The 19,476-nt window shown below is 37.6% G+C and overlaps 1 protein-coding gene across 5 annotated transcripts in view; it reads right to left on the reverse strand.

Annotated features, from left to right (window-relative positions):
* The window catches only part of LOC107400241 (uncharacterized), a 40,542-nt gene extending 35,432 nt beyond the window's left edge, over positions 1-5,110 (reverse strand). For 2 of the 5 annotated variants that reach the window (XM_076561673.1, XM_076561670.1), the window contains exon 1: positions 5,027-5,110. The gene's annotated coding sequence lies outside the window, so the exon portion shown is untranslated. Of the gene's footprint in view, positions 1-4,921 lie in introns of all 5 variants that reach the window. The other 3 variants (XM_076561671.1, XM_076561669.1, XM_076561672.1) reach the window with 3 other exon arrangements.
* Positions 5,111-19,476: the final 14,366 nt, after the last annotated feature.

Raw genomic sequence — 19,476 nt, forward strand, 5'->3', positions numbered from 1 at the left:
GATTACAGTGCAGGGCCTTGAACCAATCAGCATGGCAGATTCCTGCCATGGTACACAGAGACATCTCCAAGCCACAAAGAATTCTGTATGATGGATTTATCTTTTGTTAGTAAAAACAAAATATTTCTCTGGGCTACATGCTACTAGATGGAGGCTTGGACCCACTGCCTCCCAAAGATGGCAGAAAACATGGCTCCCTGAACTTAAGGTGAATTACCCCTTCCATTTTGAAATGCTGAGGTGGGTGGAGCCAGTAGCCAAAGCTGCTGTTTTGGTCCTAATAATAATGTAGTTTAAAATAATAGATTCACAATGAATCAGATTCAGATAAAATAAAACTCTAAATGGTTTACAATGTGTCTAAAAATATGTGTAGGCTTCAAAAGACAGAAGAAAAGGAATATATGCAGTTATATAAAGAAATAGAAAGTTTTAAAAAATAAAGTCTTTAAAGAGAAAGTAAAAGTAACATAAAAAATGAGTCACGTGAAGATGGAAAGAGCACAAAGAGCACAGAAAGTCTAGATTTTATTGTCTTTGGGATTTTTAACTGCAGAAAGACATATGATTTTAAAAGCTGTGGAGTTAAGCCAACACATATATTTTAAAGGTATCTGAACTTCAAAGTTTATGTCTAAGGATATGTTACTTTGAGAAAGAGTTTCAGCTCTTTTTTTTCCACAGAAGATGATAACCTGTGGATTGATTCCAGGCCAATATGATTTGACCAGCCAAATTCTACTGAAAGTTCTCCAATGACAGCATGGCCCAGATCATCCAACATCTAAAATCAACTTCAAGGAAATTGGTTCAGAAAAGACAGCTTTCCAGACTACTCCAGTCAGGACTTGAACATAATCCTAAAATGTTCTTTATATCCCCACAAGAATATAGTGCCCTTTATTAGTTTGAAGAAAACTATTCTCACATTCCCAAAAATGGATTATGGATGTTTGTCTTTGTTTAGGTTTTTTGTTAAAAAATTGTATATCTCTATCTCAAAGAAAAAAGGGAGATATGAGATAGATAGGATGGGATGAAAGGGTAGATTATTGAATCTACTTTTAGAGACCAACTTGCTTAAAAATGTTTTAAATTGGTATGGATTTTAGTTTATTAATACAAATTTAAAGTTAATTTTGTTATATATACTCCCATTTAAGGTAGTATGCTTATGGAATTCATTTAAATTGTAATGGATAATTAAAAAATACAGATTAATAATTAGTCTTCTATGATAAGAAAACTTATAGTCATTTTGTTTTCTAGATATACATAAATATAATTCAATTAGGGAAGTAATCTTCAAACACTTCAAAGACCTAAAGAATACGACATTTAAAATGTTTTAAAAACTTAGACTGTCTGGAAAGTGAATCATGTCTGCTCATGGCAGTACAAATTTACTTCAAAGAGGATAGGCATCAAAGACATGCCATACGAAGTTTATCTTCTTCATGGCAAAGGTTAGCCATTTGGGCAAGAAACTGTTCTTGCCTGGACTGCTTGATAAAATGCCATATAAATTGGACATGCAGGTCCAATAGGAAGGTGGACATTGAACTTTGGAAAAAAAATAGAACTTCAGGTTTCTGCTACACAGAAGAAACTGACAGATATTCTACAAGACACAGAGGGAAAAAATGCCTGAAAGACTATGTCTATGGGCTGAAAATGGATGCCCCAAGGTTGCAGAGGAACTTTGGATGACTGTCTAGGCAGCCAGCTGGTTCTGTAAGTCTAGATTTTTGGAAGTTGCTTACAAAGCTCTTCCTGTTTACTTAGGTAAGATTATATCCTTCTGAAGTCTGTGATTTAGTTGAAGACTAGATTATAATTTTTCTTGGTTATAATATAAGATAAATTAGATATGAAACTTTAGACTCACAAATATAGGATAGATAGAATTTTTTTTTAATTTTGCAAAATACAAATAGACTAGATATTATATTTATAATTCTTGCTTGATAAGTATTTTGGCATATGTAATTTAACTATGTTGAGGTTCAAACCTTCCCCTCAAATAGAAAGAAAAGGGGCAATGATGGGTGAGATTGCTCTGTATGCTGGGAACCTGTTGCTCTGATTGGTTGATAAAGAAAATGCTGATTGGCAGTAGCCAGGGGGTATAGGTGGCATAAGCAGACAAGGAGATTTCTGGGAAGAGAAAGGTTGAGTCAGGAGTTGCTAGCCAGACACAGATGAAGGAAGATATCAAGGCAGAACTGAGAAAAGTTACCAAGCCATATGGATAAACATAAATAAGAGCTATGAGATAATTTGAGAGAAAGATCTAGTCAGTAATAAGCCTGAGCTAATGGCCAAGCACGACTAATTAATATAAGCCTCTGTGTGTTTCCTCCTGGGACACAAGTGGGAGAGATTTGTCCCAACTACTGGTGGGCTGGGACACAGGATAACTTTCAGCTACAGCAAAGTTTGTAGTAACTGTTGTTCTATACCTCAGAGTAAGCAGCCTTCCTATAAAAAATAATTTACTGTGAGATCATTGTACTGTAATACAGTCCATTCCCAAAACAGTGAGCAATAATTAATGGTCTTAAACTTATCACTGAAGTTACATGCAAGCAACAAGTTGGTCAACAGTGAAAATACTTGTCTTTAAAGATGGGTTAGTTTGTTTCCATTTACTTTATTTTAAATGTGATGCTAGGAATTGAACCCAGGGCCTTGCATATACTAGGCAAATGTTCTAATGTTCTACCAGACCTTCACCATCAACTCTTTATCATCTAAAAACAGGAGGCAGGGCAGATGGCTTTGCCATTTTTATCAGTTATTAATTCCTATCTCTTCATTTTTAGTTGCTGCTCTCACTCCATTTGCCATCAGGTACAGATGGATTCTAAAACTAAATCCGACCAATGTTTTATCAAGTAATCATCTCTTTACAATCTACAGCATCTACCTGTGCTTTATCTATCACATATCAACTTTCTTTCCTCCATTTATCCCATCTTCTCTCATCTAAAATCTATCTTCCATGTGTCATCTCTCAACTATCTACCATCTATATTTCCATCATCTATTGTCTACCATTTATTTTCTAAATATCATTATCTATCTTCTATCATCTAACAACTGATTATCTATCTTCCCTCATGCACTCACTATATTTCTGCTATTTATCTCCTTTTATTTGCAATCAAATCTGTCTAAACTCTATCACCTATCTCTATATGTATATAAATCCACTCTGTATTTTCTGTGTACTATGTATATATCATATTTATATGTCTAATTTGTCTATATAGCACCTACCTTCTATCTACTATATATCACTTATCTTCTATTGCCTATATTTTATGTAATATATAGCATCTGTCATGGATTTATACTTACCTAGCTATCCACTATATTCACACCATCCTGTGTTTTCACTTATTGCACATCAATAATCTGTCCTCTTACTAACCAGTATCTATCTTTCTAGCTATCATCTTTTCTTTAATCTATCATCTGCCTATCCTGTGCTTACATTGAATGTATCATTTATATTCTTGCTAGTCTGTGCCTAAATTCCATTTATTTTCAATGAACTACCTATATATACTGTATACCTCTCAGATATAATATCTTTCATTTATCATCTGTCTTCTAAGTATTCTAAGTCTTTGTTCCATATATTGTCTTCCATTTAACTACCATCTATACTCTAGCTATCCTGTATCTATTATCTGTCTTCTGTCCTCTAGCTGACCTGTGTCTAGCTCTCAAATTTCTGCAATCTGTCATACATATATCCTATGTCTATATTCCATCTGTCTATCTCCATTCTATAACTCTCCTATGTCTAACTATATACCTTCTAGTTATCCTGTATCTATCTTTGCATCTATTCTGTAGTTATCCTGTGTCTACCTTCCATTGATGGAACACCTATCCTTTAGGTATCCTGAGTCTATATTCCAAGTAAGGATCATCTATCCTCTACCTATCCTGTCTGTCTACCATCAATCATTAATCCTATAACTACCAAAAAACTTCCTTCAATCTATCTTTTATCTATCCTTTAGCTATTCTGTGACTGTTTTCCATTCATCATTTTCCATCTATGTAGCATCTCTCCCCCAGCTATCATGTATCTGTCTAGCTTTCCCTTGTCTTTTATCTATAAATCATTCATCCTCAAGATATCCTATGCCAGTCTTCCTGTATCACCTCTCCTCTACCTATCCTGTGTCTATCTTCCACCTCTAATTTATCCTCTAGTGTGTCTATGCCCATCTTGCATCAATTCATTTTACATTTATATATTTTATATCCTCTAGCTATCCTCTGTCTGTTTTCCATCTATCACCTTTCTTCTAGGTATCCTGTAACTGTCATCCATCATCTATATTTTAGCTGTACTATGACTGTTTTTCATCTGACATTTATCCTCAAACTATCCTATGTCTAGCTTCCATCTATCAACTATCTCTTAGCTTTTCTCTATCATATAGCTAGCCATCTTTCATTTCTCTTTCTTCTATATACCCATTCTTTAATTTATCAACTATTCTTTACCTTAGTTCTTCATCTTCTCTTATCTATACATTACCATCTATTGTCTATAATCTACCATCATTTTTGTATCAGAGACCAATAATTTGTCACCTATCAATCATTTGCCATCCTTCATGTGTCTTGGTTCCATTTAACCCTCATGATAAAACATTTCAGTATTTAAAAATATAGCCACTCTGGTCCTATTTATCAATGTAAGGCACAAGGGTATCAGAGATAGTGAACTGTACTATAAATAGTATTACTTGAGAAAATACAAGTAGTTTCATAAAGATCAAGTTAGACAACTAAACTTAAAGACCACAGGTAGGTATGTACTTGACTACATGAGTTTAGACAAAACTAAAAACTGATATAACTGAAATACACTATTATCAAATCCACAGCTTACAGTTGGTGAGTTCACCATCCCTGTCTCAATGATAGGTACAATGTTAAACATAAAATAACTCAAGATTTTTCCCTTATGGAACAGCACCAGTTGACTTAACCTTACCTCACCACCGACTTGAAGTCAACTGCTCTTATGTTTACTGTATCCAGGCAACCACAGAATGCACAGGTCCTATGTGTTTGGTTGAGAACATAAGACCTATCAACTCTGATTGGTCCAAGACTGTGATTGGACAAAACACAAATTTAAATGACTCTGGTTTCTGTTATGAACAAGACTGTGATTGGTATAAAAATAAAAACTTCAATTACTATGATTGGTCCTAAGTGTCAACGTTGTGATTTTTTTTCAGAACATAATCTTTGATGAATGATTGGTGGTAAGTGGCAATGCTGTAATTGGTCTAAAATATGAGCCTTGATGCTTGTGACTTGTTCTATACACCAAAGCAGTTGGGCTTAATGAATGACTAAGCAGACATTCATAAGTTATTGCCTTTCCTGGTATGTAACACCTGGCCAAACAAAAGATATCTCTTAAGTGATTGTATATATTTTGATTAATATTTTATGTAAGTTTTTTGCCTGATGTATGTATGTGTACCAATGTGTATGCCTTGTATATGTAGAGGTCAGAACAATGTGTTGATCTCCTAGAATTTGAAATAAAAATTGTTGTTAGCCACTATGTGTGTACTGGAAATCAAGTCTGGGTCATTCATTAGGGTAGGGCATCAAGTATTACTAACCACAGAACTGTTTCTCCATCTATCTCAAGTGATATATTCTTGCCTCCTTTTCATAATATAAGATAATAACCCAGGGATAAACCTCAGAGGCAGGATAGTTACAGAAGAGGCAGCCGAGCAGCAGTGACATACGAGGTATCAACAGATTGAAATGTGAAAGCAGCAAGACAGCTTTCTACACAGCTACAGGAAATAAATAGCTGAACAGTTCAAGAGTGGCTAGGGCAAAAAGAAGAGCAGAATAAGAAACACAACAGGAGTGGGAATAGACCTGAGCCTGAACAAGGATAAAGACTTTTAAAGTGTCATACAGAAGAAACAACTGTCCCTGGACACCAGAAAAGTTGCATAGAGCAGTCAAGTCTTTATTTCAGAGGTTTTGTTTCCAGGCTTTGGCTAAGAGCTCTAATGCTGGCTTGTGTTAATGGCTAAGAAATTCCCCTACTTCCTAGGCCTACATAAGACCTATAAAGGTCTCCTGCCAAGGATTGAGACATTTCAATACCCAAGCCTGCCTTGGAGCTGCAAGTCTAACCGCAGAGAAAGGCTGAACATTCTCTACTGCTTTGTCCCACACAAGAACTGAAACACCTGTAGGGCTAAATGTCTGAGTATCAGATGCTTGCACAAGAACTGCAATACTAGATCTCTTAGTATTTACAATGTTATTGAACAGGAGGTAGTCATCACACAAAATTACAAAATTCTCTGTGCATTCTCAAAGATCAACTTTTTATAGCAAGACAATATACACATATTTTTACGAACTTCTGCTCAAGTAAATAAAAATGGTCTTCCAAATCTTAGTATGATTCCAAAAATTTTTACATTTGTAGGGAAAATTCAGGATGACATTTTGACACTTTAAATGAAATCATCTGCTAGTCATATAAGGCTAATTAAAGACATTTAATCAGTGAGACTAAAGACTAAAGTATCCACAGTTTTCAAGTAGATGGCAATGATATTAAACTATATCAAACATGCCCTGGAAAATTTTAATTTATTTTCAATCAAAACTTTCTTCAAAAATTACAACTCATAATACTATATTTGGTCATTTACATATTCATCTTAAAATATAACTTTGCAATGAAGGAAAGGCAACTCCAGCCAAGCCTGATGACAAATATTACCTTCCTCATTTCACACATAAGGGAAATTGAGTTCAGGGATTTCAGTTTATTTTCTAAGATCACCAATTCAGTGGGAAGTGGCAGTACCTGTGCCTCATTCACTGTGCCTCTTTTTCTTTTCTTTTCTCTTTTTTCTTTTTTCTTTCTTTTTCTTTTTTCTTTTTCTTTTCTTTTTCTTTTTCCTTTTTCTTTTTTTTTCTTTTTTCTTTTTCTTTTTACCTCTTAGCATTGGCCCTCTTCTTACACAGTCAGCTATGTAGGAAGATAATGAGTCCAGGGAGACATGTGACACACTGTCTCCCACCCACATTCCTTACATCCCCTGAATTTCCATTTGTAACCTTTGTAGTCCTCTGATAATAAGCAGAAAAACCCCATGTTTCTTTTGTTTCTGGTTCTCTGACATATCAACAAATCACTCTGATGCCCTGTAGCAATTACATTCATGTCCAATAGCCTTTCTGCAACTGATCATGTTCTTGAAAATCATCAAAAATCATAAATGTACTAACAGCATGTCTTCCATTGGAAAAATGAAGGGGTAGGCTCAGCATGATGAAATGGATAGCAAAACATTTAATCCCAGCACTCCAGCGGCAGAGACAGGTGCATCTACATGAGTTTGAAGCCAGCCTGGTCTACAGAGTGAGATGCAGGACAGGCACCAAAACTACACAGAGAAATCCTGTCTCAAAAAACAAAACAAAACAAAAACAAACATAGGACTTGAATATCTGAGAATCCCTGATCTATAGCAAAGAGTGACACTCCCCTGAATTTCAAGATTCTAGATGGAGTCAAGGGTAAAGTGTAGCATTGATTTGGGCTTTGTAGCAGGCAAAAATCTGAAAGTACATTCCATCTTGACTTTTGAATCTACCCTTGCCTCCCCTCTCATCCCTACTCTGTTGGCTGGGTTCCAAGAACTTCCTGCTCTTCTCTCCAACCCAGAGCTCTCCAAGAGTGCCTGTAGTCATTTGCTGTTGCCAAGATAAGAATAGGCCATGGCAACCAAGGACACAATGACCAGACTATTGTCCCTGAATAACTTCTGTAGTCAAATGTTTACATAGAAAAAGTTCATTCTCTTATCTTTCACTTCCTAATTCTACCCTATTGTAGCTGCTCATTGATTCTGTGCACAACTGGGCCAACTGTTGTCTTCATTGTTTCTTTCCAAGCTCAACTAGTGGACACTTTCTTTCTCCACCATATTCTTCCCCTTACCTCCCATTTCTCAGTTAGTTCTAATGTACCAATATCAATTCTTCTCCAAAAGAAAGCAGCTGCAGAATTTACCACAAATGGCTAATGAGAATTTCAAATTGTATCTTTGATAATTCACTTGTGAGAAAATGTAGGAAAGGGCAAAGATAAGCAGCAGAACATCTTCTAGCCCTGTATTCTGCTTCTCTCCACCAGATAGCTCTTATGTAAAAAGCAGAGATTCATTTGTGGATACAAATGAATGCATCTCACTCATATCTTTCCTTGAGTACCATGTAAACCAAACCCCATTTATTCATTTTCCATTTTATTTACAGTTGTTGAGCTAGGCTGGCCTTGAAGGTTCTCTTTAACCTAGGAAGGCCTTGAGCTCATTGTCTTCCTGTCTTAGTATTCCCAATGCTAGGATTACAAGATAATGCTATTACCTGTGGCTCTCATTTGACATCTTATAGATATTTTCTAAGTTGGACTCTAGAGCAGACTAGATGGGATAAAAAATGAATTTTATCCTACAAAGAGTCAATTATATCTCAAAGTCAAATTCTCTCAATTCTAGAAAAGTTACACATAAATTGATGCAAAAATTGAAAGAAAGGATGACAGCACAGAGGGAGAGCAGGGACAAAGTATAGAAGAACACAAACATTAAAGCAACTGAACAGTTTTTAGGTGGGACATGGCTGAGGAATCAAACCTAGGGTTTCACATAATTCAATCAAGTACTCTACCACCAAACTACATAATGACATTTTTTTTTCTTAAAAACTACATAATGACATTTTTTTCTTAAATGCTATCCCATTGGCTCTACCAATAAAGCCCAGGAATTCTTAGCTAGTAGAATGCCTAGGCTGTTACTGGTTAAAAAAAAAAAAAACTATTTAGAGTACATATTAAACCATCACAGGGCAAACTCTTATCAGAGGAAAAGTATTTTGATTACTTATATTGCAACAGAATTTCTGGCTCAACTCTCTGAAGGAAGTCAATAACAAAAGCAATGAAAAATAGTAAAGGAAGGCCTCCCCAAATACATAATAGGTCTTCCTTCTCTGCCTGTCTCTACTGCATAACCCAGCCTCACTTTCTCCCAAGGATTATAATTGAAGGTATAAATGAATGAATAAAGTAATCACGATTTTGTATTTATTGAACCAGTAAGATTTGCAAATTGAGGTGAGTCAGGATCACCCCTGTGTTACTCTTGGTGCCCATTTCATTTAGTTTTCAGTTCTTCAGAGTCATGTTTTTGTACTTGGAATCTACAGATCTGTTATTAGACTTTGAATTGCTCTGTGATTGTTCACAAAAAAAAACTGTATTTTTTTGTATTTGTATTTATTTCTCCACTTCAGTTTATTAGACCTATACAAGTTATGGTTAGTCTACTCACTGATGTAATTCAAATAATTAACAAAAATGATTCAAAACACCATAGCTAAATGAGGTAGTGGTTTATATTAAAAATGAATCCTTTAATGAGACATAGCATTGACAATTTGCATCAAACTGTCCACATTGTCTCTCCTTTACATGCAATATAAACAGATACTGAGTTTTAAAATTGACAGAACTATAGTCCTGTTCCTCCCAAAGAAAACACACTGAAACACGATGGCAAGACTTTCAAAGTTGTGTGGATTGGGGGGAATTACTTTTCAATGTTTCCTTAAAGGAAAACCAGTACATTAAAGTAGAAGGGGGAGATGCCAACCAGTGGGACTCTGAGACAATTGAAGATTAGCAAAGAAGAAAGGGGAATGGTGTGAATATGATCAAAATAAACTATATATACATCTGAAATATCATAATGGAACCCATTGTTAAGATACAGACATAGGCTCATATCTATGATACTAACACTTGGGAGGCTAACATGGGAAGATTGCCACAAATTTGAGGTCAGCTTCAGCTGCACAGTGAGTATCCAGTCAATTAGGAATTCATAATAAAAAACAATTCTCAGAAAATGGAGCAGGAGAAACACAGGAAGGAAGGAAGGAAGGAAGGAAGGAAGGAAGGAAGGAAGGAAGGAAGGAAGGAAGGAAGGAAACACATTGTTTTATACAAGTAATATAATGCTAATAAAAATTCCAAAGAAATGAAATCTGTCTATCAACAGAGAATATAATTTTCTACGGTGGAAAATGATGTGTTTTCTGGAAAGAGAATTGAAATTTGTATGTTCCAAGCTTCTTCAAAGAGATAGCTATGAAAAGAGAAACACAAAATTAAATATCATAATCTGGAAGCTCTGGGGGCATGGAGATCAAAGCCATTGCTTCATGCAAAGTAGGCAAGTGCTCTACCACCATCTACAGCCATATCACTGTAACTCTATACCTCTTCCTTATTCATAACAGCTGATACTCACTCCTCTTCATACTTCTTGTCCAAAGAGATGAGAATAGATTTACCAAAGTATGGCAAGCCAACAGGACTCAAATAAGAAAAAGAGGGGAGAAATACCTAGCAAATTGTGTGCCCGTAAAAATGACATCTAAATATTAAGGGTACTATGCCAACAAATTCATCCTTGACTTCAGGGTTATTTTGCCATTGTTTTTTTGCAACAAAGGAAATGCTTAAAAAGACCAAGTTTCTAACCTAGTAGAGATGCATCATAAGTTTCTGCTGCCTCTAGTAATCCTCACCCCCAAAATTAATGCATTAGGGGAATATGACCTGAAGGTACTCATCATGGCCATTTGTTTTTGTTTTTGTATGTTTGTTTGTTTTCAGTATTGAGGATTGCAGCCAGGGCCTCAACATGTGTACTCTACCACTGAACTCTATCCTTGGTCTTATTTTTGCTTTTTTTCAGAAACAGAGTGTAAGTTGCTCAGACAAGCCTTGAATTTGTAGCCATCCTTTGTAACCCTCCTGAGTACCTGATTTTATACACAACCCTGTGCCAGTAGGCATGGCTCATCTAAAAGCTTGATATAATGTGCTAGTTGTGACTGGTTCATTCCTGTAATTCAAGAACAAAGGAAAACTAAAAAAATTAAAAGTTAGTTGTTGCAGAAAGATTAAAGTCACAAGAGAGGTTGAATTCCAAGTACAGTATGAAGGAGGCAGACTAACAGCAGAGACAAAATGTTTCATGTTATTACTAGGAGTTGGCTAGAGATGATCACTCAAAGACAGTTTATAGCCAGTTGAAAGTCTTTATTGCAGCCAGCTGGGACCACACTGAAGTGTTCAGGGACCTAGGTATGGCCTCCAGGTGTTCTGAACACAGAAATTTTAAAGACAGAAACCTCATCCTGGAATCTTGCTTAGTAGCTATGGGGTTGGGGAGAGGGCTTGCAGAGTAAGCAGCTGGAAGCAGTTTAAACAGAAGCTAAGTGTTTAGCTGGAGGGGTTTTGTGCAGACAGTTAAAATAAATGGTTAGTTGGAGGAAGTTCCAAATTGGAGGTTCCACACAACCATCAGTTTTAACAAAAGCTAAAATAATTTAGCTAGGATATCCTGACGTTTCATTGAATTGAGTAGTTTCCCATATGATTTTCATCAACAAAATCAGATTCTAGTTAAATGTGGAGGGCCTCAGCAAGAATTGCAACATTGAGGAACCTCTTCGTTGTCTTGCCCCATCACATTCCCGACTGTTTCAATGGGCATGAGTCAAATTGTTGATTCATCCTAGTCTAGAAGGAGCATAGTTGGTCCTAAGGAAAAGTTCTTGAATTGAGTTTATTTTCTGTTGGATATAATTGGCTATGCAGTTGAGAATGCAGGGTCCCCTGCTGTGGGATGTTTTGTATGGCAAATGTGTTCCTCTGATTGGTTAATAAATGAAACACTGATTGGCCAGTAGCCAGACAGGAAGTATAGGTGGAACTAACAGAGCAGAGAATTGAGGGAAGAGGAAGACAGAGAGGGAGACTGCAGCCACGACCAGGACAAGAAAATGTAAGGTACCAATAAGCCACGAGCCACATGGCAAAGTATAGATTAATTAAAATGGGCTGAATATAAGAGTAAGAGCTAGATAATGATAGGCCTGAACTAATGGCCAAGCAGTTTAAATTATATGTGTCTGTATGTTTATTTTATAAGTGGGCTAAGGGTCTGTTGGGGCTTGATGGGAACCAGAGAGAAAACTCAAGCTACAGTTCCCCAGTTAGCCAGATCATGATTAGAGTTAACCGTTAATCAGGTTAATGGTGACAGTAAGGTGGTCATCCAGGGAGGAACCAGGTAAACAGAGACTGATGACAGTTATTTGATCTATATCTTTATTTGATGTTTTCCTTGACCATAGCAAGGTTTTTTCTAATTAAGTGTAATTGGTTGGGATAGAAACAGCAAATCTTCCCTAAGTCATACATAATTCTCCTTGCTTCATTAAGAGAAGATCTAAGCCTACATGATTTTGCAGAACAAATGGCACCCAACGTGGGGCTCTCAAATTTCTATGAGTCCTAAAAGAGTTTAAAAAGGGCTTTTAAACATACAATAATGGAGCCAAAACCAGCTTTCTACTTCATGTCTCATGTGGGTTGAGATATAGAGACACCAAGATACAGAGACGCTATGATGTGTGGACTGAGCTACAGCATGGCAAGTTCATGGCAGGTTCAGGCATATGGCCTTGAGTGCAGCCTGGTGGATTTCCTGCCACTTTACACAGTGGAGTCTGCAAGCCACACAGCATGGTTTGTGGTGAATATAGCTTTTGCTAGTACAGATAAAAAAAAGGGGGGAGCTACAAGTTGTTAGATGGAAGCATAGATCCATCGCTTCACAGAGTCAGTGATGAGCATGGTTCCTCCAGAGCTGGCAGTAAAAGAAGTTTCACCATGTTCGAAAGCTGGAGGTGGGCAGAGCCAGCAGCCAAAGCTGCCATTTCAACACTAGCGACTGCAGTTTAAAGCAATAGATTCGCAATAAGACAGATTTAGATGGGATAAACCTCTAAATTGTTTACAATATGTGTAAAAATACATGTAGGCTTGGAAGAGAGAAGAAAAGGAATATAGACAGTTATATAAAGAAATAGAAAGTTTAAAAAAATAAAGTCTTTAAAGAGATAGTAAAGGTAATATAAAAAAATAAGCCAGGTAAAGATGGCTATTACACAGAAAATCTGGATTGTGTTGTCTTTGGGATTTTTAACTGCTGAAAGACATTTAATTACAAAGGCTGCTCAGTTAAATCAGTACGTATATTTTAACGGTATCCTGACTTCAAAATTTGAATCTAAGGATATGTTGCTTTGGAAAAGAGGCTCTGCTTTTGTTTCCACAGGAAGCAAGAGGCTGTAGATTTGTTCCAGGCCAAGATGGATCAGATTTGATCAAGCTGAACCTCCTGAACCTTAACAGATGGTACCTATCAACAAAGGTGACAACCAGTCTTCCCAGGACTTGACCATTATCTTGAACTTTCTCAGTATTCCCATAAGACTATCAGAGCCCCCTATCAGCAGGAAGTAGCCTAGAACACTATGCCCCATTCCCAAAAAATGAATTATGGATGTGTGCCTTTGTTTAGGTTGTTGGTTACAAATTGTTATTGGTCATAATCAATCTCTTTCTAAAAAAAAGAAAGGGGGATGTGATATACAAATATAGGATATAGCCATGATAGGATAAAAGAGTAGATTATTGAATCTACTTTTAAATAGCAACAACTTGCTTAAAATATTTTATATTGCTATGGATTTTAGTTTATTGTTACAAATTTAAAGTTAATTTTGTTATACTGTATGTATATTTCTACTCTTTTTTAAGGTATTATGTTTGTGTAGCTCATTTACAATTGTCATGTATAATTAAGAAATACAGATTAATTTTTAACCATCTGTGATAATCAAACTTGTAGTCATACTAGTTAAGTTTTTGAGGTATACATAGATATATTTCAGATAGATAGTATGCCACAGTATTTAAGAAGTATACATTGTGCTTTTAACTGAGCTGTCTCTCCAGCTCCCTTTAGATTTGTGTCTTTTTTTGTCATAGTATCTTTTCACAGTAATAGAAACCCTAACTAAGACAGTCAGGGTTGGGACTTTCTCGTCATGCTGGGAAAGGTATCTCTGTTGGGACCCATGGGTGTTGGAAGCCTGAGAAGGTAACCTTATCTGAATGAGACACTTTATTCTGTGTCTCTTTTGGTAGCATAATAGTCTTATTTTCCAGGTTCTTCCAGTGTTGAGTGGAACATAGCCACCCCTCTGTTGTTTCCAATCTCTTAGTATTATGGTTATAGGATTACAGTTACCTAGATTGCAGTGCTTGGAATGGACCCCTCATATATACATTCCAATTAATATATATATATATTAATTGGAATGCTTCCAGGAAGCCTGCCTCAGTTTCACAACCACATTTGGCACAACACAAATTCCCCCTATTACCTAGCCCCTGACAGTGTGGAGGTCTGTTCATGGGCCATAGAACTTGATTGTAGGATGAATCCTAATTGGTCTTCATACAAACCTGGAGCCAGATATTGGGGTAAATGCTGAAAGAACAGAGAGACAACGAACAAGCCACAGCCACCTCTCACCTCACCAACTCCTCAGCCAAAAGGGAAGGAGTTCCTGTCTCCTCCTGCCTTATATTCCTTTTCTCCACTCAGCTATATCACTTGCTGTTTCCACCTCTCTACTGCTGGGGTTAAAGTTGTGAGATCTTAAGTGCTGGGATTAAAGGTATGTGCCACCACTGTCTGGCCTCTATGGCTAACTACTGGCCTGATCTTCAGGCAAGCTTTATTTGTTAGATCAAAAACAAAGTATCACCACCCTTAATTTCCTGTTTTTCTCTATCAGAAGATAAATCTTCATAACCATCCCTGTTGTAGTTTAACTAAGCTCCAAAACTGGGCAAAAGAGAACAAAGATCCATATGGAATTGGGGTTAGATTGATTATCAACTGCCTTGTGTCTGTTATTCTTAATTTCCAAGTCCAGATTGGGGGACAGTGAAGGTTGTAGGTTCCCATCCCCATATACAGAGAAAAGAAAAAGGCAAGCATAGCATTCTAGCTTAACAATCTGAGGTCAGTCTTGTCTTTAAGTTGTCTGAAGTCCCAGCCATGGTCCATCTGTTACCATCCTCAGTAGACCTCTTTAATTGAGAGTGATAGATCCAAGGGATGGTGCCAGCTACTTTCATAGCAGTTGGAGTTGTAAGGGTACCTGGGTAGAGTCCTTTTCAGGAAGGTTCCAGAGTCCAGGTAGGGATCCTCTTTATCTAAATCAAGTCTCCTTACTCGAACTGATGGGTGGTTTTCGAGGGATAGCAGGGTTCCCTTCATGGTCCATTTAATGGCTTGGCACATTTCCTGCAAAGCCTTCAAGGACTTGAGAAGGGAGTGATTAGAAATTTCTGTCTGGGGAATATCTTGGAGTTTGAGAAGGATAGGAGATGGTCTCCCAAATGTAACTTCAAAGGAGTAAGCTTCTCCCGGCAAGAAATACATCAAGCTCTGAGCATGGAAACAGGGTGGGGGTGGTCTAGTTTTCACCAACAGTTTCTAGGACCAATTTGATAAGTCTCCTTAAGAGTTCTATTCATCCTTTTTAATCAATATGGCACTATCTTAGAAAATTGGGAATCAATCTCCCCCAAGATCCAGCTATACCACTCTTGGGTATATACCCAAGAAATGCTCAATCATAGCACAAGAGCACTTGCTCAGCTATGTTCATATCAGCATTGTTTGTAATAGCCAAAACCTGGAAACAACCTAGATGCCCTTCAACTGAAGAATGGATAAATAAATTGTGGCACATATACACAATGGAATACTACTCAGCAGAGAAAAACAATGACATCATGAGGTTTGCAGCAAATGGATGGATCTAGAAAAAATCATCCTGAGTGAGGTAATCCAGACTCAGAAAGACAAATATGGTATGTACTCACTCATAGGAGGATACTAGAGGTGGAACAAGGATGACTGGACTGCTACTCACATCACCAGTGAGCCTACCTGGAAAACAGGACCCCAAGAAAGACACTAGGATCACCCAATGACTGAGAAATGGCTGAGATCTACATGAACAACCTGGACGTGAGTGGGAGTAATGAAGGGCGAGGGTCGAAGGAAGAGAGCTTGGGGGAGTGGGAGATCCCAGCTGGATCAAGAACAGAGAGAGAGAACAAGGAATAGGAGACCACGGTAAATGACGACCACATGAGAAAAGGAAGAAACAAAGTGCTAGAGAGGCCCACAGAAATCCACAAAGATAACCCCACAATAGACTGCTGGCAATGGTTGAGAGACAGCCGGAACTGACCTACTCTGGTGATGGGATGGCCAAACACCTTAATAGTCATGTCAGAACCCCCATCCAAGGACTGAGGAATCTGGATGCAGAGATCCATGACTAGGCCCCGGGTGGAGCTCCAGGAGTCTAATTAGTGAGAAAGAGGAGGGTTTATATGAGCGAGAATTGTTGAAACCAAGGTTGGATAAAGAACAGGGACAAATAGCCAAACTAATGGAAACACATGAACTATGAACCAAAGGCTGAGGGGCCCCCAACTGGATCAGGCCCTCTGAATAGATCTCTGAAGTATTCAAAGGCCACCTGGCCAAACATCCTAATTGTCGTTCTAGAAACCCTATCCACTGACTGAGGGAACTGGATGCAGAGATCCACAGCCAGGCCCCAGGTGGAGCTCCAGGAGTCCAATTGGTGAGAAAGAGGAGGGTTTTATAAGCAAGATTTGCTGAGACCAAGGTTGGAAAAAGCACAGGGACAAATATCCAAACGAAAGGAAACACATGAACTATGAACCAATAGCTGAGGAGCCCCCAACTGGATCAGGCCCTCTGGATAAATAAGACAGTTGATTAGCTTGATCTGCTTGGGAGGCATCCAGATAGTGGGACCGGGTCCTATCCTCAGTGCATGAACTGGCAGTTTGGAACCTGGGGCTTATACAGGGACAATTGGCTCAGCCTGGGAGGATGGGACTGGACTCGCCTGGACTGAATCTACCAGGTTGAACTCAATCCTCAGGGGAGTCTTTGCACTGGAGGAGATGGGAATGGGGAGTGGTCTGGGGGGAAAGGCCGGGGGGGGGAGGTGGGAGGTGGGAGGGGGGAGAACAAGGGAATCCGTGGCTGATATGTAAAATTAAATTTAATAAATAAATTTTTAAAATAGAGTTCTATTCATCCTTTTTGTCTGACCTGAGCTCTGTGCTTATACATACAATGTATTTTTCTTTAATATTTAATTCCTTTGTCAAATTTTGAGATAACTTGGCTGTAAAGGCCAGACTGTTGTCTGCCACCAAAGATATGAGCAGTCAAAACCTAGGAATTTTTTTTGAGACAGAGTTAAGTTTATTTTTATTATTAATTATGCATGCATATGTGTGCCTGTGTGTATAACTTTGAGTGTGTGGGGGGTATATCACATGTGTGAAGATACCCTTAGATGCCAGAAGATGTTATTGGACCCCCAAAAGTTTCAGGTTTTTGTGAGCCACACTACTATAAAGGTGCTAGGAATTCATGTCTTTCTGGAATTATAACAAGCACTCTTAGCCACTAAGCCATCTCTGTAGCCTAGAAGTTCCTTATTTATAAGAGTATTGACTTTACAAGTAGAGAAACAATTCAAATATAACTTTATCACTGAAATTTTACCATTTATTTAAATTGTTATTAAAAGTCTGTAAGTTGGACTGTTTGTGTTTATTTTACTTTTTATTTGAAAAAAAAAAGGTCTCATCTAGCTCAAATTCACCATTTAATCAAATATAACTTGCAATCAATCTTCTTATCTCTTCCTGTGGATTTCTCAAATTACAGAAATTCCAGTGCAGTGGATATCACTCTGTATAAATAAAATGCTGATTGGCCAGTAGCCAGGCAGGAAGTATAGGTGGGACAAGCAGAGAAGAGAATTTTGGGAAGTGGAAGATTGAGGCAGAGAGACACTTCCAGCCACCACCATGAGAAGATATTAAGATACCCTGGTAAGCCACAAGCCACATGGCAACTTATAGATTAATAGAAATGGGTTGATTTAAGATATAAGAATAGTTAGCAAGAAGCCTGCCATGGCCATACAGTGTATAAATAACATAAGTCTCTGTGTGTTTACTTGGTTGGGTCTTAGCAGCTGCAGGAATGGCGGGTGAGAGCGATTTGTCCTGACTGTGGGTCAGGCAGGACCAGGAAAACTACAGCTACATTCCAGTATCACATGAATGATCAGAAAATGTATACTGCCTTACTTTAAAGGTTCTCATCTTATTAGCTATTCTCTTTCCAACTAGAAAGAGGAACCAAGGAAATCTCGCATTTCCCAGAACTGTATTTTCTCAAATTTCAAAATGATCTCCAGAACTGTTGCTGACCCTAGACCTGTGTGCCTGAGCTACTCTCTCCAACTCACCTACAGGCGCCACTTCCTTCACCATGATTTTTATCAAGGCTAATGGTTAATTCATGTACATATTAAAGTGTGGCTCTGCAAAGGTACTTGCTGACCCACAGCTATAATGTTTTTCCTGCTCAAAAATACTTCCAATTTCTTTATGATCATATGTGTTAGAACTTGACACACTTCTTACTTGTTTCTTTGCTGTAAAACTTACAGAAAAGTGAAGCAGTGCTCACTGAAAGCATCAAGATTCTCCATGTTGCTGAACTTCATGAATTTTAGCTAACAGTACCATCACTTTGTACAGGGAGTCAAATCCCTGTTTCTTATTTTTAAGCTTTTGTGCTTGGAAGGCCTGGGTATTCTATGCCTCTGCCTCCTAAGTGTAAAGCACAGTATAGACATCACAGTTCATACCTAAGTATATGAAGAAGACAAGTTGATGCATGACAGGAAAAAGTTGTCCATGCTGAATATGGCAAAGAGTATACTGCCAAGCGAGACTTTGTTGTCACTGACTAAATTAGACTGATTAGGAATATCCCCCCCTCAAAAATCCATCCCAAGCCTTTAATCCCAGCACTCAGGAAGCAGTGGCAGGAGTATCTCTGTGAGTTCAAAGCCAGCCTGGTCTACAGAGTATGTTCCAGAACAACCAAGATTTCATAAAGAGACCCTGTCTCAAAATAACAAGAAACAACAAAGACCCACCCCCATTGAGGCGCTACTAACATAATAGCTTCTAAGAGATGTTTCCCTTAAAGTATAATATAATCAACACACTGGAATTCTCAAAACATTAGTAAAATTTTTTCACAAAAGAATGCCCAGGAATGTGGTGATGGATTCATTCTTAACATAAGTGAGGTCCTGAGTTCAGTCCTCAGTCTGGGCAAAAAAGAATAGCCAGGAGAGTTTTGAACTGTTTTTTTTTAAACAGTTTTGATTTACTTAGAAAAGAATGCATAAATTTATTATTTTGTTGAAGGAAACAACTTAGTTACTAGTTCATGCCTCCAACTTCAAGACCTAAAATTAGGGCAAAATAAGCCCAATATAATTGCTAATAAT

Source organism: Peromyscus maniculatus, chromosome X, assembly GCF_049852395.1.
Source record: "Peromyscus maniculatus bairdii isolate BWxNUB_F1_BW_parent chromosome X, HU_Pman_BW_mat_3.1, whole genome shotgun sequence".
In the NCBI taxonomy this organism is placed as follows: Eukaryota; Metazoa; Chordata; class Mammalia; order Rodentia; family Cricetidae; genus Peromyscus; species Peromyscus maniculatus.